The 19,456-nt window shown below is 41.0% G+C and overlaps 1 protein-coding gene across 7 annotated transcripts in view; it reads right to left on the bottom strand.

The window, feature by feature from the left end:
• ANKRD11 (ankyrin repeat domain containing 11) overlaps window positions 1-19,456 on the bottom strand; it is a 243,221-nt gene that overhangs the window by 145,534 nt on the left and 78,231 nt on the right. For 4 of the 7 annotated variants that reach the window (XM_053666584.1, XM_037142309.2, XM_037142308.2 and 1 more), the window contains exon 2: window positions 17,001-17,084. The exons of 1 other annotated variant lie outside the window; for it this stretch is intronic. The gene's annotated coding sequence lies outside the window, so the exon portion shown is untranslated. Of the gene's footprint in view, window positions 1-10,429; window positions 10,517-17,000; window positions 17,085-19,456 lie in introns of all 7 variants that reach the window. 2 more of the 7 variants (XM_053666583.1, XM_037142310.2) reach the window with 1 other exon arrangement.

The following is a 19,456-nucleotide window of genomic DNA, read 5'->3' as shown; positions in this document are numbered from 1 at the left end:
ATCAATAAAACCCATCTTCAGATGAGGATTAAAAATAAAAATAAAGGAAAGAATGTCTAGTGACTGAAAAAAAATTAAGTGGTATGGGCATACATTTCCCAAGGAATCCCAGTGAGGGCCTCACACATCTCTGAACTAGGTATGCATCTCTTAGATACCCCAGAGAGACTACAGCCTAAGGCCATTCTTTCTCTTTCTCTCCCTTCACCCCCCCATCTTTCTCTCACCAACTATGCAATGTCTAAATGTTGTGGGAATGGTTTCGATGCAGGGTATTTGAGGTTTTTCATGGAGGATTGCATCATTCCTGAGAAATGTCCTCCTTTCACAGTCCAGGGATCTTGGAACCAGTTGAACACACAACACAGCACAAGTTTGGGGCAGGAATAGCCGCTCTCTTCGAAGCAGTTCAGAGAGGTCAGAACTGAGTTACAAGGTTAGAAAGTGGTTTTGTTTATTGTTGGTTTCTCCAAAGTCCAGAGAGGCAACTGAAAAGTGATCCAAGATGCCCTACTGTAGGTGAATGGATAAGCTGTGGGATATCCACATGATGGAATATCATTTAGCACTTAAAAAAAAAAGCCTGTCAAGCCATGAAAAGACATGAAGGAATCTTAAATACATATTTACTAAGTGAAAGAAGCCAGAATAAAAAGGCAAAATACTGTAGTTTTCCAATCATACAACATTTTGGAAAAGACAAAACTATGAAGACAGTAAGAAAAGATCAATGACTGCCAGGAATTAAAGGGATGGGATGAACAGGTGGAGCACAGAGGATTTTTAGGGCCGTGAAACTACTCTGGAGAATAATACAATGAACCCTTCACGTGTACAACACCAAAAATGAGTCTTAATATAAACTGTGGACTCTGGATGATGATGATCTGTAGGTTCATTCATTGTAAAAAAATGTACCACTCTGGCAGGGGATTGTTGATAATGGGGAAGATTGGGAATGGACATGTATATGGGAATTCTCTCTATTTCTGCTCGATTTTGTTATAAACCTGAAATTGCTCTAAAAAATAATCTGTTAAAAAAAAAAAAAGAGTGGGAGTGATTCTCCTGCCAGAAAAAAATAATGTGCAGCAGAACAGGCTCACAGTACTGGGTCGGTTCCCAGGGAGAACTGAGGTCCCAGAAGAGGGACCCAAGAACAGAATGACTGATTTACATAACAAAGGCAATCTCTTCTGAGGCAGGCCCCCATCAGGAACAGCCTAGAAAATTCCTGGCCCTGGCCCCCTAACCAGCCTATTTCCCAGACACGCCACTTCATGAGGACCCTCCAATGTCCACAACAGCTTTTCACGCTGTCTCTGACCTCCTGGAGTTCACACACAAGCTCAAGTCACCTTGGCCCAACCTCACAAAGCATCTACTAACTGTGCTGATTGATGCCTTGTATGCTCCCACTAAGATGGAAAATAAACCAAGGTGGAAGTGGACAAGGCCCCTTCTTCAAAAATCAGAAAATGTGAAACTTAAAATTTTATCATGTACATTATACATTTCTCTCTATATTAAAAATGACTAAAGGTCATATTTTGAAGATTAATGTCATAAGAAATTAATTCTAAGTTTTAAAATGCAGACTATGAAAATTTCTATATACTGTGATTTTTATTTCGTGAAAATTATGAGACATATCAAAAAATTTCAATTTAGATGTTTACCTTTGGTAGAACTACACATATTTTTATTTTCTTTATATTAAACCTCATTTACTAGGTGTTATCAGTTGAATTGTATCCCCCTTGAAAAAGATAGCCTGGGATCCTAAGCCCCAGTACATCAGAATGTGGCCTTACCTGGAAACAGGATCACTGCAGATGTAGTCAAGATACAATCATTATAGGTCGGGTCCTAACCCAGTGTGTCTGGTTTCCTTATAAAAAAGGGACATTTGGACAAAGACAGACGCATACACGGAAAACACCATGTGAAGATATAAAAAGAGATGAGATTATTTTCTACAAGCCAAGAAACAACAAAGACTGTCAGCAAACTAGTAGGACTAGGAAAAACGTATGGACAGATTCTCCTCAGCAGCAGAAGGATTCAGTTCTGCTGATACGATACCTCAGTCTCAATCTAGCCTCCAGGACAGTGAGAAAATAAATTCCTGCTCTTTAAACTGGCCAGTGAGGGGAACCTTGTTACAGCAGCCATATCAAACTGATACTAGTTAAGTTCTGATCAGTGTGCATAAACAACCTCAATGAGAGAAAAACCTAATTTCTCTAAAAAAAAAACACTACATAGAATAACTTCTTAGAATAAAGACAAGATTTATATAGTCCACTGCATGAAAGAACTGCCCTTTCAACAAAATAAAGTAATAGTATGTTTGGATACCTACACTTCATTTTAACCAGCTCTTTGTAGATAAAATGGGAGTTACCTTACTGACATTAATTTCTAATTAACCATACACTCTTGGACTACAATAAGGTACTGGAGATAGAATGCTTCTTTAAGTTGCTAGGCAGCTGTTTCAATTGATTCTACTGAGAAGTATGGAGGTGAAAACATAAAGCAAATTCCAGACTTCCAGCTAGATGGAGGTGTAGGTAAATACACTTTGCCTCCTCACACAAGCAAAAGAAGGACAACAACAAATTTAAACACAAAAAATGACCAGAACTGCCAGAAAATTGAACTATGGAAGTCCAACAACCAAGGAGTGAAAGATGAAATATTCATCTAGACTGGTAGGAAGGACAGAGACTGGCAATCAGAGAAGATAGGACAAGGGGCAAGGTGTCAGCTGGAGGACCTGGTGGTCCCATATTTGTGTGCAGATAAATGGGAATGAACAACTGGGGAAGAAGATAAGACCGTACAACCCAGGGTTCCAGTGTGGGGAAATAAAGCCTCAAAACCTCTGGCTGTAAAAACCTATGAGGGTTGCAGCAGCGTGAGAAATGCCTCTCCTCACAAGAGAGTTCGTTGGAGAGACCCACAGAGTCCTAGAATGTACACAAAGCCACCCACCCAGCAGTCAGCACCCAAAGGCCCAATTTGTTTGTGGGTAGTGGGGGCAGTGACTAAAAGCCTAGGAAGAGGCGACCAAGTGACACTGTTCCCTCTCTGGCCCCTCCCCTACATACAGCACCACAATGCAGTCAAGAGGGTTGCCCCACTCTGGGGAATACCTGAGAGTCCAGCCCTTACTAGGTAACAGGAGCACAGAGACAAAAAATTACGGCCCAAATGTAAGAACAGATCAAAGATCCAGAAAAAGAGCTAAGCAACAAGGAGATAGCCAACCTATCAGATGCAGAGTTCAAAACATTGGTAATCAGGACACTCACAGAAATGGTTGAGTATGATTGCAAAATAGAGAAAGAAGTGAAGGCTATGCAAAGCAAAATAAAAGAAAATGTACAGGAACCAACAGTGAAGGGAAAAAAACCTGGACACAAATCAACAATTTGGACCAGAATGAAGAAATAAACATTCAACTAGAACAGAATGAAGAAAGAAGAATTCAAAAAAATGAGGAGAGGCTTAGGAATCTCCAGGACATCTTTAAACACTCCAACATCCGAATTATAGGGGTACTGGAAGGGGAAGAGGAACAGCAACAAGTGGAAAACTTATTTGAACAAATAATAAAGGAGAACTTCCCCAATCTGGCGAAGAAAATAGGCTTCCAGGAAGTCCAGGAAGCTCAGAGTCCCAAAGAATTTGGACCCAAGGAAGCACACACCAAGGCACATCATAATTACATTGTCCAAGATTAAAGAGAAGGAGAGGATCTTAAAAGCAGCAAGAGAAAAGGATGCAGTTACCTCCAAAGGAGTTCCCGTAAGACTATCAGCTGATTTCTCAAAAGAAACCTTACCGGGAAAAAGGAGCTGGGAAGAGGTAGTTCAAAGTCATGAAAGGCAAGGACCTTCATCTGGATTATTCTATCCAGCAAAGCTATCATTTAGAATGGAAGGGCACATAAAGTGTTTCTTAACTAGTCCTCTGGACTAGTTAAGATCAGGTTAAAGGAATTCATCATCATCAAGCCCTTAACATATGAAATGTTAAAGGGACTTATCTAGAAATAAAAAGATGATAAAAAATACGAACAGTAAAATGATGACAAACTCACAACTATCTACAACTGAACTTAAAAAAACAAAAACTAAGCAAACAACTACAACAGGAACAAAATCACAGAAATGGAGATCACATAGAGGGTTATCAATGGGGAGGGGGGAGAATGTGGGAAAAGATACAGGGAATAAGAAACATAAAAGGAAGGTAAAAAATAAGATAGGGAGAGATTAAGAATAGTATGAGAAATGAAGAAGCAAAAGAACTTATACGTGCGAGCCATGAATGTGAAGTAAGGGGGAGAGGGGGATGCTGGTAGGAGGGAGGGTGCAGGGCAGAGGTGAATAAAGGGGAGAGAAAATTAGGGACAACCGTAATAGCACAACGAATAAAATATATTTTTAAAAAGACAGAACAAATTCTTGGTAGTAGTCCTATTCCCTACTAATCCCACATCCTGTTTGCCCAAGACTATCCACAACCTCCAAACAGTAACCAAAATTTATTTGTTTTAAACTGACAAATATTTGGAACAAACCAATTTAGCAAACTCTAAAGGCCCCAAGCATGCATGACTGAAACAAGCCTCAAGAGCTAAGATTACAGGGAAAGAAGCAGTAGAAGGAATGAAGTGATGTTAGAACGGGTGATTCAAGGTTCTCTGGAGAAGGTGAAACTTCCTGAAGTGAGGGGGAGCACAAAAAACAGAACCATTCCCACAAACCTTTTGATTGACTCTTCTCTTGCCTCCAAATAATGTTTAGAGCAGGCCCTGAGGCCTTGACCCCAGGGCCTCTAACTGGGAACTGCCCAAGGAAGTCACCTAGACAACTGGGACAGTAAATAATCTTAAGGTAAGACCTTAACATTAATATACAGAGATATTATGAATTACACTGCATGAAATGTTCCTCAACTTTCCAGGAAAAACATTTCAGAAAAATTATTCACATGTAGGTAGATACCACATGTCTCAGGGCCACCTGATGTTCCAATTCAGACTGGTCAAAGCCTCAGACAAAGAGGTTCTAAAACAATCACTGTGTGCCCTCACTCCTGTCTGGTCTTCATATGGCCCCACAAGAACTCCGAGGCTGAAGGTCCCAGCCAAGTCTTAGACCACATCCCTCCTCATCTGGCTTTCCCAGAGTGTCTGTGCTGTTTCAGGCAGCCAAGCTCAGAGCAAGGGAGCCAACTGAGTAGGTAAATTGAGGCATGGAGCTCCAGTCTGGAACATGTGTGTCACAGGGCACAGACAGGTGTGAGACTGTGAGATGAAAGAACCCCAAGCCAAACCCTATCACAGGTACAACTGGAATTCAAAACAGGAAACAAAAAAGCTGTGGGTCAGGCACTGCTGAGGAGACAAGTTTATTTAAAGAAAGGAGTCCTCTCAGAAGTCAACAGTTTATATAACAATGCCGTAAGCCGGCAACAGTCCCTGGAGGCTCCAGCCAGAGAGCCAGGACCCACTGAGCTCTCCTCAGACACCTACGCTGAGGCACTATAACTCCTGAGCAAAAGCTTTAGAAAATACCAACTTCTGTAACTAAAGAAAATGGATCTGTGGGAAGGGAGCCAAAGGCAAGGAAGGCAATGCCTTCACTGAAAACATTGAAAAATGAAGAAACCTGTTATGGCTCCCATTTAAAACTTTGCTGTAGAAGATTAATAACCACAAAAAGTTGTGTTGTTCTGGTATCCTTCAGAAAACTGAGGGTCAGTTTCAAGGGTCTGGTACAAAACAGAAGAGAATGAAGAGTTGCCCTACAAGAGGCCAACAAGCAATCCTAAAGCCGATGCGGTCCCAGAGCCCCAGCCTGCGTCAGGCCCCTTCCAGGAGGGCACAGTTACAGTCACCATTCTGAATCCTGACCATGAAATCATTACTAGAGACTTCAACCCAGAGGGGTGGTGTTTTTAAGAACACAGAGGCCAATTCCAAGTTTTCCTCTCTCAATCTCACTGAGCTACTGTTATAAGGATCCAAGGCTTCATGTTTCCACATGGATGATTTGATTTTCAAAATGCTCCCCAATAAGAGGGCACCATGTAAATAAATATACTACTGACTTCTGATCAACCCTCTTTACTTGAGTGGGCAATGTGAATTCATTAGCAATGGAGTGGTAACCACAGACCACCATAAATGTAGTTTGTTTTAAGTAAACCTGAAATCAGACTTCAAAAAAAAATCTAATAGTCTCTCTTGCCTATACCCCACCCCAGGGTCACAGTCAAGACCACAGCCCAAGGCCACTTTCACAGGCTGTTCTAAAGCACCACCTCAACCACCTACTGATTAATCTGGTGAAACTGTTGGGGCAAAAGGGGAGGAAAGTTTTAAATAAAAACTTCTCCCCTCTAATACTTCTTATAGTTAGTATTCTAAATGACTTTAAAGAGTATTTTTCCCACCAAATCTGTGCTCTCAAATAATTTTTACTACCTTATAATAGATGCCCTGCTTAGGTAATACAGGGAAGAGAAATATTTTGTAGTGCACATTTGCACAGCAGCTATTTACAGGAGCCTCTCTTTACAAAGTAACTTTCCTAGCCTGCTTCCTAAGGACAGACGATTCAATTCAAAACAAGGTGTGTACTTATGAATGTGCTACTGCCCCGCCCAGTACAGCTCAGTTGGTTGGGCAGTGTCCCAGAAAGCACAAGTTGCCAATTCGATTGCTGGTCTGAGCACATGTCTGGGTTTTGAGGTTGGTCGCTGGTCAGGGCATATATGAGAGACAACCTATTGATGTTTTTTCTCTGTCACATCAATGTTTCTCTCCCTTTCTCCATCCCTTCCCCTCTCTCTAACAATAAATAAATAAAACCTTAAAAACAAAAATAACAACAAAAATGTGCTACTGGAAATTCCAAAGTATCCTCTGGACTAGCCCAGACACCTCTAGCACATACAGCTCAAATTGCTCTCGTGTTCTCCTAGCACTCCCCAACATATATAAGATGCGTTACAGTGAATCTCAACAGATCCCCAGAAAACCTTATGACACAATATCATTAAGGTTCTAAATCTGGTTAGCATTCTGTTTTCTGTTTCTTAATTATAAACACGCAGCAAGAGATTAGTGCTGTAAGATGAAAGCCCATGGGTTCAGCACAAGCATGGTGGTCAGACACATTATATTCCCACAACTCCAACCAAAGCACAAAAAAATACCCCCAGGCTACACATAACAGGCAGAGGTACACACTTCACACCACTAGAGTGGGGGCGGCCACATCTGCCTTTGAAGGGTCAGGCTGAATGTAATTTCAACTCCTTAACAGTTGAGGAGTACCGTGTTTTTCTGACTATAAGATGCACCCCCTGAAAATTGTGGGGTGCATTTTATAGTCCGATTGTAGCTTACCTGACTAGTAAATGTAGTTTACATTTACATTTGTGAAATATTATGTTATTTATGTCATTAAATATTTTACCACATTTTTTGCTTCAAATTTTTCTCCCTACTTTCCTCTTCTAAAAACTAGGTGTGTCTTATAGTCCTAAAAATACAGCAGTTACATTTATACAGTCCTAAAAATTATTTCAACCCTTTGAAGGCAACCACAAGGCTATGTGGCTACCTCTGAAAATGAGTTTGATACCCCTGCACTACAGAGTACAGCCTTACCAACACTACCCATGGGGGAGGGCAGACAGACCCAATTACAAACCACCCAATGTATTCCTGGACTTGTAGGCAGTCCTGGAGAAAAAACACAAGTTTGCAGCCCTGAAGAGAGTGATGAAACAATACAGAATAGTAAGAAGCTAGGAAAATTCCTGGGCAAGTGGAATTGTGAAACTGAGAACATTAAACAAGGCCAAACAATTTGAGCAATTTACAACCAGCTAGTGAATAGCAGAACTTATCTACCATAACCAAACAATACATAACCTCCCTAACCAGAAACCACAGGCATCAGGGAAAGAAAGGAATTCTAATGACAACAGGAGAGATAACGCCAGAACAAAGGGAGCCAGCCTGGGAAGAAACTCCCACCTCCCCTTTCAGCTCCCCCTCCCCAGAGAAACAGAAGGCTTTAGCTTTCCCCTAGGAATGTCCCCCTCACTTCATTTCCCTCTCGGTTTCAGGATGAAGGCAACTCCATGAGCCATGGAAACAGGACAGCAGTGGTGAGGCAATCCTTGGTACTTAAGGTCTTGGGGTGGGGGACAACAGAAAACAGAAAAGGATAGAGCCAGGGGCATATCAGCCAGAGAGCAGATATGTCATCTGCAGGGATGACTTCTTTAAGAAAGCTTGGCGTAAGTGCCTCCCTGGAGCTCACTACCACCAAGCATCGAAGGATACAGTCTGCTCTAACAAGAAGCAACACCCTCCAGGAGGCAAAATCAGAATACAGAAGAGAAGTGGGCAGCCCTGGCAGGGCATGAAAGAAGGGGGACTCGAAGGATAACCCTGAGAAACGTTGGCACATAATGAAAGAGCCAAAAAGAATGGTGAGGAGAAGACTAATATAAGATGATATGGTCACAGAGGTTTGGAGAGAGAAAGCAAGAATGAAGGTCAGGGAGTCCAGGAGGCTGCAGTGTGGTGTTTTCCACTGCTCACTGCCCCAACCCCAAGGGTAAATGTACCCAGCACACCAGTGTAAGGGGCACTGGACAACACATTCAGAGCAAAGAAATTAACTCCTTTGTTCATACAATAAATCTGCGTCTTCCATTGAAATTGAAAAAAAGAAAAGGCTCAAGCTGATAAATTATCAGGTGAGAAAAAACCCTAAAAATTTTAAAAAAAAAAAAAAAAAAAAGAAGAAGAAGAAGAAGAAGAAGAACCCCACAATGAGCCTTGGCTGGTGTGGCTCAGTGGACTGAGTGCCGATCTGCAATACAGAGTCGCTAATTCGATTCCCAGTCAGGGCACATGCCTGGGTTGTAGGACAGGTCCCTAGTAGGGGGTGCGTGAGAGGCAACCACATATTGATGTTTCTCTCCCTCTCTTTTTCCCTCCCTTCCTCTCTAAAAATAAATAAATCTTTTAAAATAAATAAATACCCACGATGAGATTATCACCCCCCACCTGTCAGAATGGCTATCATCAATAAGTCAACAAAGTGTTGATGAGGATGCAGAGAAATGATAACCCTCATCACTGTTAATGAGAATGCAGACTGATGTAGTCACTATGGAAAACAGTATAGACAGTCCTTAAAAATTTAAAAAAATGGAACCGTCTTATGACCCAATTATTCCACTTCTGGGTTTATATCTGAAGAATCCAACACTAATTGAAAAAGAGATAGCAGCTCTATGTTCACTGCAGCATTATTTGTAATAGCCAAGCTATGGAAACAACCCAGTGCCTACCAACAGATGAGTGGATAAAAAAAAAGTTGTGAGATATATATATATATATATATATATATATATATATATATATATATATATATATATATATATAAATATTACTTGGCCATAAAAAAGAATAAAATCTTACCATTTGCAACAACATGGATGGACCTACAGGGCATCATACAAAGTTAAATAAATCAGAGAAACCCAAATACCATACAAACACTCACTCAAAATATGATTTCTCCAGCTGTGCCACTCCAGGTTAGGTGGCAAATCTTTGTCTAACCCCTGTTTTTCCCCCATAGAACTCAAAAGCTCAAAGACTGTCTATGAGACTGTAGTATTAGACCAGTCTCTGGGCTGCAATAAAGCCCAAACTTACAAACTCCAGTACACAATTCACAAACAACTGTTAGAGACCTACCTATCAATACTTTATCTTCATTCTTTCTCCAGATGCTACAATCAGTGTTCCTATGGAGCACCTGTACTGCTCTGACTAGTGCCATATGGAAACTACACAGGAGTAGAGAGTATGGTAGGAGGTAAGACAGTAAACTTTTCAAAATAACAGGAAAATTGGTTTTTATGTTAATGTAAGTTGTTTATTTTTTAAGATTTTATTTATTTATCTTTAGAGGGGAAGGGAAGGAGAGAAGGAGAGAAATATCAATGTAAGGTTGCCTCTTGTGAGTCCCCTACTGGGAACTGGCCTGCAACCCAGGCATGTGCCCTGACTGGGAATCAAACAGCGATCGTGTGGTTCACAGGCCCACGCTCAATCCGCTGAGCTACACCAGCCAGGGTTTATGTTAATGTAAGTTTTAATTATAACACTGAAGTTTAAAGTATGGTATCAGAATGCTAAAATACCCTTGGATTGGGTAGGGTTTAATAAAATCTGGTCATATCTAAACTGGCATCTTTCAGCTCAACTGTCAATTTCAGTCTAACTTTGTAACATTGTTTGCTGTTCTGCTACAGGGCAGAATTTAATATAAGATGGGCACATCATTAAACCCAGTCATGTGGGTATGGTTACCTGATCACGTGATATTCTCATGAGGTCATCTGTCTTAAAGGTAGTATCAGATCAGCCACTAGGACACAATGTTTAGAACACTGGTTTCTAGTAACAAAAAATGAACAAGAGTAAGTTTAGAGTCTGACCATATCCAGGAGATGAAGGAAACAGACAAAGGATAAGACTCGTAAAAGATAGTGGTGGGAGTCTCCAGGCCCACATACCAGATGTAAGATGCCCCACAAAGCTGAGGCCACCATCAATCGAGCATCTGCTCCCACAGAGAGCAGGCAGTAAGGGAAAACACTGCCCTCGACCCACCCCTCTAGCTCTCTGCTTTCCTGCCCTCTGAAAATACCCAGGATCCAGACTGCAGCTGCTGCCTTTCCCAGATGTGGACAAGGGCCTTGAAGCTTATTTTTTCTAATAAAGTAACTATTCATTAATAAAAGATCAACAAAGCCAAAAGCTTTTAAAGAAAAGTATCATTTGATTTCCAAAGAACCCTTTCTCATTTCCCTTCTTTACCTATTTTTCTATTGCTGCTTAGGCAAAGAGACCACTAAGCCTATAGGAGCTTCAACCCAGGCCCAAGACAGAGACTCTGAGCTTAAAAAGAAAGCAGGGAAGGAAGAAGCAGAGCTATAAAGGGAAACATGGAGAGGCCAGTGTTGAGAAAGAAAGAAAATGCATGTATGCACGTGTGTTCATGTATGTTTCTAAGCAGAGCCCCACACACTAAGTCACATTGTGAGCCAAGACCTGGCAGCTCCCAGTGCCAAAATCAACATGTTCTGGCTACCCAGCCTCTAACATCTGGTTTCCTCAGAGTGAGATACAGAGGAAGGGCAGCAGTCACCTGGCCCAAGGTTCAGGACTCCATGCTTTCGCTGCAACCAATGTGTGCACACACATCCAGAATCACCTGCCCTCCCCAACCTCTGGCACTGGCCGGTATAATCACAGGCCCAGGAACTGGATCATTATTCTGCTTTGCTTCCCTTTCAGACTTGTTATGCTGGCCAGAATTCTGCTTCATCTTTAATATCCCTCACACAGCTGGGGGAAACTTCTGTAACAACTAAGATAGTGCAGATTGACCTGCCTGTACCAAAGAGCATTTAGAATAGTGTACAATACAGACCCCATCCCACACCTCCTTTTTTTTTTTTGGACATTAATAATATCCTAAACCCTTTCTTCCACGAGGTAATAAAAATAACAATCAAGATACCTATTTTAGAGTGGAGAAAAGACTGGAATTCTCAGCAGTCCCATCATGAAGGCACCTCCGGACTGTCTTGGCCAACCACCAGACATGACCCCACTGTCACAGAGCCTTCCTCCTGCAACCTTCTTCCCACCAAGATCAAGTGAACTGCACATGGAACTCCTGTAGCAAACATTTTCAAGCTGCACAGAGCCCACCTTCCCTGAGTTACATTCAGCAAGGAACCACAGGAAGGAAATGTATCTCAGGTGTTGTTCCAGCAGTTAAAGTCAGCTCAGTTTTAAAAGAACTTGTGGAGTATTTACTCTAAGTCAGAATACAGGCAAATGTCTTCAACTTCAAATATAAAAAATAGAAGATATCCCTCCGGCTAGCTTTAAAATGTGGTGCTTCCATGAGAATCCCTATAGTGAACAATGAAAGGAAAATAAGAGTAATATTATAACTAACAAATGAGGGATTACAAACAGCCCACAAACTCTTCTCTGTCCTAAGCAGGTATGTCTTTCTTCCCCATGCAGTTGGGGTCACAGAGCCAAGAGGCTCGTTTCAGCTAGAAGCATCTAGCGGGAAAGAAAACCCTACAGCCAGAACTCACAGCACTTACCCACTACCGGGATGAGGTTCCCCTTCTGCTCTGACCTGCCTACTTTCCAAATCCTCTCCCCAGCATGTCTCCAGCAATTCAAGTATCTCAGAATAAGAGGACCAAAGTTCTATAAGGGCTGAGCTGAGCGAACAAGAGTTAGTTGCTGGGGAAAAGTGTTTGAATGCAATTGTCAATTTTTATATTAACAAAAAAGATGCACTTAATGAAATCTAATTTAAATGATATCTAATATTCTGTACATCGCAAACAATTTAAAAGAACACAGCCAGAGAATATCCCCTAGAACCCTAAAATAAAATAAAAATTCACTATTCTAAAAAATTCAGTACATTATACTGGCGTAATTACCTACAAATATCTCTTTGATAATACAACAAAGTAGGCTTTATCTATTTTTAATTTCTTTAAAAAATTCTTTGTTAAAAAGGCAAATGAATTAGCATCAGGACATACATAATCCTTACAACGTGCAACCCAACCCAGCCAGCTACCTAGGCCACAGCAACTTCATATGCCCTAACCAGGAAGGTACCTAGTGGCCAACTAGTACCAGGGGTGGAAAGAATCAGTCCTACCATACAATAGAGGCCTGCCTAGGGAAAGCTTCTCTCTCTGCTTCAATAACAGATGACAAGGCATTCTCTGTCAGAAGGGGTATCAAGGACTGGACCACCTCCCCCACTCCCTTTCCCCTTCCAACCTTGCTGCTCATGCAGGACTTGGTTCTGTTGCCATCAAGACCTCAAGCTCTCAAGGATTCAGGGTCTAGTATCAGCAGTGCACCCCTCTCTATAATGAGCACAACCAGTTCAGAGTGCACTGGCTCAGCATCACATCCAGGGATACTGAGAGACAATGTACATTACTCTTCCACGTGCCCTGAAAGTTCAATGTTTCAGCAAGTCAAAAAGTGATCATGTTTCTCCTTTACAGGTATTCAATCAAAAATATTAACCATTAAATCTAAGCCTCTCTTCATAAAAATAACATTGCCTTTATTATTACTATAACATGCCACTTTAAGAAACCCTTCTGTTTTTGGAAACGAAATTTGAAATTCCTGATTTACAGTAGGTATAAATGGAACAGTCATATGCCACCTAGGTCAGTCAGTGCTAGAGAACAATTCTCACAAGCAGCCTGGCCTCACTCACTCTGACTCTCATATTTATACTCGTCTAAACCTGGTGAAAGGTGTGTTATACAGAGCCATTTCTATCTCATCACTTCTCCAAAAAGGCCCTGACCTTTCTCCTTTACCAAGAAAGATGTTAACAAAGTAAGAATTACACCAGCTGTCAGCTGAAACTAGTTTTATGCTAGAGTTAAAAAAAAAATACCTAAATCCAATTATTTTAAAGTTTATATTTTCTATTTATTTACTTATTTGTTTTTGAAGATTCCATTTATTTATTTTTAGACAGAGGGGGAAAGGAGGGAGAAGGAGAGGGAGAGAAACATCGATGTGCAAGAGATACATCAATCAGTTGGTTGCCTCTCACATGCCCCCAACTGATGACCCAGTTCACAACCCAGGGATATGCCCTGACTGGGAACCGAACCGGCAACCCTTTGGTTCACAGGCCAGCACCCAATCCACTGAGCCACAACTAGCTAGACCTAAAGTTTATATTTTCATGGAGCTGTATTTCCATAAACAGTGTCACAATCTCTAAAGAAGCCTTTTAAATGGGTATCACCATTGCTACTCAGCAGGGAAGAACCAAGGCTCAAAATATTAAAGGCACAGGACCAGATCAAAAAGCTAGTACCAGTCACCACAGACCCCTGTAAACAACCACAACCACACCTGGAATATCTCAGGGCCAACACAGAATCCACCCAAAAATCAATAAAGGAGCTTTAACAAGACTACCCATCAAAAAGTGATTTTAATCTGATTTAAATGACTCAGAGTCTACCTTAAATGGTCAAAATAAAAAGTAAAAATAGTGAGATATATATATTTAAAAAATTATGCCCTGGATGGCATAGCTCAGTGGATTGAGCGTGGGCCTGGGAACCAAGCAACCACGGTTCGCTTCCCAGTCAGGGCACATGCCTGGGTTGCAGGCTAGTTCCCAGCAGGGACACACAGGAGGCAACCATATATTGATATTTCTCTCCCTCTCTCCTTCCCTTCCCTTCTAAAGGTAAATAAAATATTTAAAAAAAATTATTTAGAGAGCCCTGGTTGGTGTAGTTCAGTGGATTGGGTGCGGGCCTGCGAACCAAAGGATCACGGTTCGGTTCCCAGTCAGGGCACATGCCTGAGTTGCAGGCCAGTTCCCAGCAGGGGATGCACAAGAGGCAGCCATACACTGATATTTCTCCCCATCTCTCCTTCCCTTCCCCTGTAAAGATAAATAAATAAAATCTTTAAAAAATTATTAGAGAGAGTGCATGTGCCCTGACTAGGAATCAAACAGCAATCCCTTGGTTCGCAGGCCCACGTGCAATCCACTGAACTACACCAGCCAGGGCCAAAATTGTTTTTTAAATTCTGCCATTTGATGCCAGAATAGGTCCTAGAGGGTAGGTCTCAGTAAGCCACTCATACTGCTACAGCACCTAACCCTTGGCCCCTTCTCTCACACATTAGGGTCACTGACCCAGGAGGAGATCCATCTGCTAGGCCACAGATGGCAAGCACAAGGCCCGAGGGTCGAATCCAGCCCTGCACCTTGTTTTATTCAACCTGGCACCTTGTTTCTACCTAGCAACAGTGCCAAGCTCTCGCTTAACTGTTAAGGAGAGGTTACATTTATACAGTCCTAAAATTACATTCGGCCCTTTAAAGGTGACCGAGAGGCTGATAGGGCCCCTGGTGAAAGTAAGTTTGACACCCCTTTGCTAGGCAGTCACACCAGCACCTCATGTCAGTAAGAACCTTTATCTTTATTCAATCCAAACACTGCAGATTTTTTATTAACTAAATATTTAAGGTTCACTAAAGTGATACATGGCATTAGACACCTTGAACTATTACTGTGGTATGGTAAAAAAGAAAAAAGCCAATCCTTCAAATGTCATAAAATTGTAAACATTAACACAGCCATTATTCTTAATCCACTCGACCAACTAGGGCAAGCGATGAATCTGTCAGCAAAAAGTTGCTGACAACTTGTTTTCTTTTAATCAGGAATCACCAAATACTTATTAAAAACCTAATTTAAACAGAATTTTGTCTTGTCATAAATTAAGGCCAATATTATAGTTTCCAAACAAAGGCACAGCTCAACCTCCAGGTATGGGTCTCTTAAAGACACCTAGTCTCTCAAAGGCTGCCCGGGTAACCTATGACAACCAAGCTGAGATTATGTGCACATCCTGGGAACGCCTGAGAAGCATTCCCAGGGTGTCACAAAGCCCATTGCCATCCCACCTGGCCATCAACACCCCCACTTTCTAGGCTTCTTCTAACTGCAAAGAATTCTAAGTCCTAATGTCAGGGATATCTAAGTATCTTTTCCATCAAGCCTTATCCCCATTTCCAAGAAAATATTTCAAGCTCTTACTAGTATGGCTCAGTGGGTTGGGCATCATCTCACAAACCAAAAGGTCTCAGTCAGGGCCCATAGTGGTCCTTGGTTGAGGTATGTGGGAGAGGCAACCAATTGATATTTCCCTCACACATAGATGTTTCTCTCCCTCTCTTTCTCCCTCCCATCCTCTCTCTAAAAATAAACAAAGTCTTTTAAAAATATATATTTCAGTCAAGTCAACAAGAACAGCCAGGTTCATTTAAAAGTGGCCGGATTTGCTGATGGTTAAAATAAAGGACAGATTCTGTTAGATTAAGAACACTTGCGAACCAAGTATCGGGAAAGGTTTCCTTCATGTCTGTTAGGAACAACAACACGAAAAGATAATACACTTTTGGACTGTATGCTTAAAAATACTATACATGGCAATGGCATAAAAAAAACCTAAAATGATGAAGAGTTTTCTTTCCAAATGTTACCAATCAACCTAACAGAGAAAAAGTGTATACCAATGTGATGCATCTCCCAAGAAAGGGCTTTGAGTCAGGAACAGCAGGTGCTGGGTCAGATCAAAGACCAGAGTGTCTAAAGAAACAGCCCCCCACCCCTTTCATAAATTGCCAGTAATTCCTAGGAGGCAAGGAATCAGGGCAACCTAGCAAAAAAAAAATCCATTCCCCACACACACACACCCCTCTCCCCCACCCCCCAAACTTCTAGGAATACTATGGAGTAGCTACCAAGACTACCAGCAGCTACTGTGTATCTGCACAGGACACTTAGACCAGAGCACAACCAGGCCTCATTGCTTCTCCCAGAAGAGAAGGGACAATTCTCAGACTAGAGAAGCTCTCATTCATGCAAAGTGTTACAAGGTGCAGAAAGCACAAGACTAACAAACACAGTGATCAAGCACAAAATCCCAATAGCCTCCAGACTACTTGGGGATGGTACAATTAAGGTAAAGGAAGTTGAGAAGAAGCAAACTTCCTTCAGGTCCAGCTACTAACCTGTTTAATTTTTCTGCAAAATTCCTCACTAGGACACCAAGAATGCTACTTCTTAACTCCACACAGCTCATTACCACTACTTCTGAAACACTCTCATCTAAGTGAAATCCAGAACAAAATTCAAAAACAGCCCAAACTCTACCAAGCCCAAGGAAACCAACTTGGCAGCTTAGCCATTTTGACACTCCTTTCTACAAACCAATGAAAATAAACACACACAAACTGAGAAAAGGTAATGCAATGAAGTATTTACCGATTCCATAGCTGAAAGTCGATCTTGATAAGGACTGTATATTAAATCCAATAGAGGTGTGTCCAGAGCAGTGTGATATATATTCTGAAACGAGAATAAATTATATTATGTAAATAATAATTCTTACTTCAGCTCTGTCTACAATTTGTCTCTCTCCATTTGAACAACCATTTATCTTGTTTTATTTCACTTAACACTGGACAAGCAAAAAGTTTTTAAGATGCTTATCTGACTTTGGGTTATAAAGAAAGAGTAAAGCCCAGGAAAGAGGCTCACACCTTACTATTTGTTTTAGGACACTATTCAACTGGAAATCTCTGTTCTCAGTAGTTTTTCCTGGAAAGCACTGTGGGAAAGAACAGGTTGAAGAAAGAACACTCAAGTGTCGTTCTCCCCAGAAGTGGAACCTTAGGACTGGGGCCCCAGAGGGACTACTCACAGACTTTTCTCTTACTCGTAGTTTGACAGAACTCTCACAATTATTAAACCTTTGCCAAAGTTGTGCATTTTGCATCCTCTGCAGACTTCCACTCACACTCAGAATAAAGCAGAATTCTCCCTTTGGCTCACAAAACGCACAGGGCTGACCTCTCTCCCTCCCACAGCCCCCTAGGTCCTGACTCACCACTCCCCTCAACTCCCTGTTTTATAAGGCCTTGGACTACACACCTTCCCCTCCATCTCAACAACACTGCCCACATTCTCTCTTCCACTTTCAGTCTGCTCACAGGTCATCATCCATCACAGCAGGACATTCCTGACAACCCTTAACCTACCCTACTCTACCCAATCTCTCCCTCTGGAAGGGGGGAGGACCCAATTCAGACCCATGTGCTTCAGGAGACTCCAGTTCAGAAACGTGATTCCAGCCTCCTACCACGCATCTGAGTTCCTCCTACACAACTCAGAAGAAGCGGGAAGATCAGGGCAACCCTAAGAAAAGTCTGAACATTTTGTTAATGTGATTAACAAATGTTGTCTGGGGGTTGGCTGGATACTGTGGCAAGCACACGGTGCTAAAGCTCATGAAGCAGAGGTTCCTTCCAATTCATTCCTTACAGAAGCAGTCCACAGGTAAACAATCTCTTTATTAATTACTAAACTAGAACTACATATATATCAACATAAATACCGCAACAGTGAATGAAAAAAAGTCTTAGAGGAATATATTGAATGTATTTGTGACTTTCAAAAGCGCATGAAACTTAATATATTGGATTTAATATGTATACAGTACACTGTCAATGAAAAGTAAATAATCATGAAATACAAAATTCAAAATAATGCTTCCTCTTAGGAGGTAGGAGGTAGACACCAACTGGAAAGCACACCCAGAGGTTTCAACAACATTGGTAAGGCAGGGTTGGCTAGAACACCGGGGATAAAGAACTGGTTCTTATATTTATACCATAATAACCCCTGCAGCTCACATGATATACTAACTACAGTCTTCCAAAATGCCAACAGTGCAGAGGCTGTATACCTCTCACTCCCTTTTAATGCCCCGACAGAGAGTGAAGAGGAACACAAAGTGAGGACCACACCACTTGAAAGCTAAACTAACCCCTAGTCCCTAAATTTTAAACTAGCCACTCTTCCATTTAGTGATTAACTAAAATAATCTATTTCTATTATTCACAACTAAGAATTTAGAGTATACAGAAAACTAAAACCTTTATTTTTGTTCATCAAATATTTTTAAATTAAAATGCAGCAATTTCAACAATTTGAAGGTAAACCAAAAGTTTAATATCCAGAAAGAGCAAATGACAACATATAATCTTGCAAAATAACTATAAAAAATTTATTTAGAAGCCTCTCAAACTTCCTATATACAAGAAATCTAATAAATCAAGTGAGCACTGTAGACTTGCCATATGAACATAGTAATACTATCAATAAAAAGAGAAATTATACCATGATATCATGAAATAAATAAATAGATGCATAGCTACAAAGAAAAAACTAAAAAGGGAAACTAGAACACAACTGGAAATTCCTGAATATTAGAAGGATAAAAACATGAAATCAAACTGGGAGAAAGTGACTGGGAGCAGACTATAAAAAAAGGTCCCTGTTTAACAAAAGACATACCCAACTCAGTGTTCTGACTCCATAAAATATTAACCAGCAATGACTTTCAACCAGGAAATAAATCCACAACTCTGAAGTTTACAAGCTTCCTTACTCCCTAACTCACCTTCAATAATAATAATAATAATCCACAATAAGGGACAGTTATTTAGACATCACACATACTTGAAATCCAGATTAACTGGCATAAAACGGCTTTTCCTGGGCTCTAAATCAGTAAACATTATAAATATCTCCAGCTTTTAGCAAAACCCATAAAATTCCAACTCAGCATCACGCTCTAAATACAAACTCAATAGATAGACAGACAGACAGACAGACACAGAGAGACAGATATGCATGCTGTGATCTGTCCATCTCTA

The sequence above is a fragment of the Artibeus jamaicensis genome, unplaced genomic scaffold (genome assembly GCF_021234435.1).
Source record: "Artibeus jamaicensis isolate MK-2021 breed Jamaican fruit bat unplaced genomic scaffold, CSHL_Jam_final contig_464, whole genome shotgun sequence".
NCBI classification, from domain to species: domain Eukaryota; kingdom Metazoa; phylum Chordata; class Mammalia; order Chiroptera; family Phyllostomidae; genus Artibeus; species Artibeus jamaicensis.
This window is presented reverse-complemented; position numbering and strand designations above follow the sequence as displayed.